Below are 6,158 nucleotides of genomic sequence, written 5' to 3' on the forward strand. Positions count from 1 at the left end.
TAGATTTCGATGGTGGTATTAACCCCAATTGGGGTTCAACCCATTGGGATTTAGAGCTAAGAAAATGAACGGACTAACAATAGGACGGTGATGATAGCAAACCTCAACGCTATAACAACACATAAAGAGAATAGAAAGGCATCTTGATTCAAATCTGTAGCTAGTAGAAGTTTAGACGAAATACATGTTGAACCGATCTAGAAGCACCCGAGCTAATGAGCTTCAATAATGGAGGAGCAAGTTGGTTTGGGCAAAGCAACATCCGTACTTGAGCTATCTAGAGAGATTGAGCAGAAGCAACTAGGAAGATGAAGAATCTTTAATTAACTTTCCTAAATGTGAGCTTTATGTTTTTTTATTATTCATGCATCAAGTTCATTGGGCCAGGCCACTGTTGGGCCTGGTATTGTACATAACTCAATTTCCCTTTTTCATAATAAAAGGCTTAATGCCTGACTTTTTTAAAAATAAAAATAAAAATCAAAGAGTAGGAAACTATACGAAGAACCTGAACCTTGGAGACCTGATCTGAAATAAAAAGTGTCCATGATCACTGAAGAGGAGCAAGAAAGGCTACAAAGAACTTTTGAAGAGGAGGAGATATTGAATAGCATCAAATCATGTGCCAAGGAGACAGCCCCAAGCCCAGATGACTTTCCAATGATATTTTTTCAAACCTTTTGGGATGTGTTGAAGGCACATATAATAGGGACTTTGGCACAATTATATTCCAATCAGAATTTTGAGAAGAGTTTTAATGCAACATTTATTGCATTAATACCTAAAAATATTGGAGTCTCAAATCTAAAAGACTTCAGACCAATTAGTTTGATTGGATAGTGTACAAGATAACAACTAAACTACTTGTAGAAAGGCTAAAAAAGGTGATGAATAAACTGGTCAACAAGAATCACATGACTTTTATAAATGGAACAAAAATAATTGATGTTGCATTGATAGCTAGTTAGTGCATAGACTCATCACTCAAGGATGAAAGAGGGAAATACAAGTATACTTTGTAAACTGGACATTCCGAAAGCTTATGATTATCTTAACTGGTCTTTATTACTCCCTCTGTCCCAATTTATGTGACTTACTTTCCTTTTCAGTCAGTCCCAAAAAGAATGATACATTTCTATATTAAGTAACAATTTAACTATAAAATGTCTATTTTACCTTTAATGAAATTATTTACATCTACACAAATTTCTATCATTCATTTTGGACCACAAATTTTAAAAGTCCTCCTTGCTTTCTTAAACTTCGTGTCAAGTCAAACTACCTCACATAAAATGGGACGAAGGGAGTACTAAACACTATGAGACAAATGGGTTTTGGAGTCAAATTGTTGAAGTGGATAAAAATATGTATAAACACTGTTAGATTTTCTATACTTGTCAATAGAGAGCCAAACAATTTTTTTAAAGCTGAAAGAGAGTTAAGAAAAGGGATCATCTTTCCCCCTTTTTGTTTATATTAGCAATAGAAGGTTTTAACAACTTGATGAGGATAGCCACACAAAATAGATGGTTAAAAGGCTTCCAAATAGGAGACATAAATAGGGGTGTAAAAGAAATTAGTCATTTGTTGTATGCAAATGATATCTTAATTTTTTGTGATCATGATATTGAACAATTGAGATACATCAATTAATTTTAGTTCTTTTTGAAGCTGAGCAGGCCTAAGGGTCAACTGGGCAAAAAGTAGCTTAATCCCAATCAAAGAAATTCCTCATATTCAGATGTTGGCATGTATGCTAGGATGTAGAGTCGTCTACCACTTATTTGGGAATGCCACTAGGTAGCAAATACAAAGCTTTGGAATTTTATGATAGAATCATTGGAAAGATAGAAAAGAAGTTAGCAAGATGGAAGGCTCAATACCTCTCCCTAGGAGTTAGAGTCATCCGGATAAATTTAGTAGTGGATTCAATTCCCGCATATGTAATGTCTCTACTCCCTATTCCCCTTAAGGTTGTTAAAAATTTGAATAAACTCATAAGAAACTTCCTTTAAAAATGAGGCAAACAATAAAAGGGCTACTATCCAGGGAATTGGAATACAATGATGCTTAACAAATCAAGGGAAGATCTGGACATTAGAAACTTGAAAGTGCAAAATCAAAGTCTCTTAAAGAAATGGTTGTGGAGATATATCAGTGAGGAGGATCCTTCGGATGGAAGTGATAGTGGCAAAATATGGTGAGTTTAATCTGTAACACCTCGGAATTTGGAAAAGGGTGAAAATGAATTTTTGGGCTGCAGGTTGTGTTTACGGTTCCCGTCTACGGACCGTAGAAGCATTTACGAGCCGTAAGTGGCAACCGTATGAAGGGGGAAATAAATATTTTCAAAAAGAGTTCTAGTACCCTTTGTACAGTTCACCAGGACGGCCTGTCATCCCATGTACGAGTCGTAGATAGGTCTCATAGGTGACTCCCATACTTAGTAAAATTTTAAAGGTTAAGGTTGGTTTCTACAGTTGGCATGTACGGACCATAGAAAGACCTACGAACCGTACATGGGTTCCGTTAAAAGTTGGACAAATTAAGGGTCACTGATCCATTTCTACGATTGACTAGGACGGTCCGTAGAAGGACCTACAGACCTAAGGTTCAAACCGTAGGAATGGATCGACAGTTGTTTTTAAGGACTTTTAAGTCTTTTTCCTAATTGATTAATACCTAAACTAAGTCGTTTTGATCCTAATCCTACGCTCTATATAAGTCTTTTAAGCTTAAAAACTACCCATTATAAATCATTCTTCTAAGATCCCTAAATCCCCTCCAAGATCACCCCCGAATTTCCCCCTCAAGAGCTAAGGAAAGAGAAAGCTAGGCTTTGGCTTGAAGAGCTCCAATTCACCATTGATTGTGGGCATTGATTGCTAAGGTATGATAGTATGCATTTATGGAGTCCTTTCCTACATAGGTTCCTTAATTCTCCAATTTTACAAGTTAGATTCTCCAATCAAAGTTAGAGTTTTATTCAATCTTCAAAGGTTCTTTTCCATTATGATCTAATTGATTGTTTTCTATCTTTAATGCATGAATTGAAGTAATTACATGTTTTTAAATTGAATTCACATGAACCAATGCATGACCCATGATTTCTAGACTATGATCATATGATGAAGCTTATGAACTATGAAAGATGAATTTATTAAGATATGCATGTTTATTTATGAAATTGATATAAATGATTTAAGGTTTCTTTGAGAGGAAAGCATCGATTTTGTTGTTGTTGTGAAATGATTTCTCACATACTCAAAACTTGATTGTGAAAGAATTTTCTCACAAAAAGGGTTCATAAGGTTGAAAGGTTTTCTCACCTAAGTTGAATCAAAATTAAGGATCTATTCTAAATGAACTTTAGCTTGGATTGGTTGCTTAATTGTTCCCTTCCATGGATAATAAGATAAATTATTATTAATGACTATTCCATGGGATTTATACTTAGCACCGAGAGGATATTGAGATGGAAGCTCTCCCGTAATTGAGGTCGGGTTTCTAGTAGCAATCTTCATATCCCATAACTATGTGCCACCATAGGTTTGTCTTAGATATACATTAGCTAGTGGATCCACTTTAGCTCAAGTTTATGGTTCTTACCTTGGAAAGTAAGGATATCTCTTTTCAATGTGGGATAGACATTGGATTCCATGTTATAGCTTACATGGTTTATGTCGGTTAAAGGTAAACTTACCACAATAATGAACTAAGATTACTTTCTAAAGTATCTCATAAGTATGTTAAAGATGTTTAGCTTGCATTGACCATGATTATGACTTATGTTTTCTAACATATTATTTTATGATTTAGCTTGGTCATTGTAATGACCCTCCTGGGCATTTTTATGGTTTGCCTTATGTGTCATTAGAGCGTTCATGTAGCGATCCCAAGGCATTTATGACTTGCTTGGACTGACAGTTCGGTCACTTGGTCGTTCGTTTGGTTATTGTGCGTGTTTTAGTGTTTTTGGAGCTTATGAACCTTAAACGATCATTTTTGATCAAAAGTTCAAGAAGATGACATTGAAATCCAATTTTGACGATTCCATCAGCTCCGAAAGGTTCATTGCTAGTAGCATGGTCGGCATGACTCTTGAGGTTTCAGTGTGAGTTGGTGCAATTAGGAATTTTAACTTTAAAGTTTAAGCCTAAGTTTGACTTTAGTCAACATTTTGAGTAAACGTGCTCCGATGAGAATTCCGTTAGTGAGGTTAACCCCGAAATGTCGAGTTTGGTCTAGATTGACCCTTCGTTCATGTCCCGAGGATTTCGAGCTTTTTTCGAGCCCCTTTGTGGTTTTTGACTTAAAATGGAGGTTGGGCGTGGGACCCACTTTTTGTCAAGATAACCTCGTATGAAAATTTCGACTATGCCATTGAGTCCGAAATATCGAATTTGGTATGTTTGCATATCTCATTTGCGTGCACAGAATTTCAAACAAGTTCGGAACATCCCATCGTAGTTTTTAAGTTTTCGAAAAATATGCTGAAATCTAGTCTATTTAATAGAGAAAATCAACAACCTTTCGAAAACTTTAAAACCTCTTAACTCCCTCATGTCTCAACCGAATTAGTTGATTCGAAGTGCGGGAGCTTCGTAATTTTGGTGGCTTCGCTGTAGAATGTTCGGAAGTTGTCCGGTGCTCGTCGTTCAAGGTAAATTTTGCGATAAACCTGATTGTTGTAACCTTTTTCGAGTTCTTACTTTTGGCTTTCTTGAATTGGTGATATCTTGCTCATTTTAGCTCGTTTTGAGTGATTCGAAGTCCCTCATGTTGGTAATTATCATGGCTACATCGTGGAGTGTTCAAGGAGTGCTGGGCAATATTCGATTCTTGTAAATTCCGAGTTTAGACTGTTGCATGTTTTCTTCTAAGTTGATTAAAATGTGGTTTTCTTGCATGTTGGGTTTTGCTGCGTTTTGAGCTCCGAATTATGTTCCATTTCGGAACACAAGTTCGGGGTACTGTTTTGCGTCTCTTGGAAGAGTCAAATCCAGACACTTCGGTGCGGGTCCCATGATTCTCATTTTGACTCCAAAATTGAACTGTCTCCGTTTGTTGTGATTTTAGTGTCTAAACGACCGTACTAACGTTGTGATCCTATATTTGATAAAGTGACAGCGTTCAAAGGTCGTTCGGGAAGGAAAAGCTCTAGAAAAGTGATTTAGAGCGCGTGTGGTTGGCCTTAAGGTAGCCTACGGCTTCCCTTCTAATAGATTGAGCTTAATTGTGTAAAAGCATGTCGATTGGAGTGAATTTGGGGTGGGTACCATTTTCTTAGTTTACTTTGATTAGATACCTTATGTTAGGATCGATTGACCATATTTCGGGCGTAGTACCATGTTAGTCGGGTTAGTAGAATCACATGCTTATTTGATAAATGATATTGTATGCTTGTATGTTATGCGTTGCATGTTTTGTTCATTGTCAAATGCAAGCATGATGTCATTAGTCTAAGTTAGGCTAGTGTTGCCTTAGACTTATGACCCGTGTGGGCTGGATAGCCTTGACTTTCTGCCGACATTGTTCGGATGACTTAGCTCATTGTAGACTGGAGTAGCAGACTTGAGTCTGATAGTTTGAGCCTTAGATTAGGCGTTATCGCTGCTTGCTACACTTCTGTATCTTCTCCCTCTAATTCTGCGATTCTGACGCGTTCTCGATGGTTCAGTGCATCACTAGAGGCGTGGGATTGAGATAGTATAAGCTTGGAGCCTTTTCTGTAATTTCTTAAAGTTGACGGCGTTCCACGATGGCTGTTGTTGGATTGGATCCTATTGGAGATACCATCACCCCGGGGTCGTTCTTTCTAGCTGGGCTGGGAGCATATCGTTGGCTGGGTAGACTCAGTGATTTCGGCGATCGCCCCCGGGCCTCTCTTTCTAGCTGGGCTGGGAGCATATCGTTGGCTGGGTAGACTCAGTGATTTCGGCGATCGCCCCCGGGCCTCTCTTTCTAGCTGGGCTGGGAGCACACTGTTAGCTGGGTGTCCCCGGGTCGCTCTTTCTAGCTGGGCTGGGAGCTGACTGCATGGTAGGACGACTCGCGATATCTACCTCACTCACGGGTCCCTCTTTCTAGCTGGGCTGGGAGTGGACTGTTTGGTTGGGTGCCTCCTAGGGTCACTCTTTCTAGCTGGGCTGGGAGTG

The sequence above is a fragment of the Solanum tuberosum genome, unplaced genomic scaffold (genome assembly GCF_000226075.1).
Source record: "Solanum tuberosum cultivar DM 1-3 516 R44 unplaced genomic scaffold, SolTub_3.0 scf00252, whole genome shotgun sequence".
NCBI lineage: Eukaryota > Viridiplantae > Streptophyta > Magnoliopsida > Solanales > Solanaceae > Solanum > Solanum tuberosum.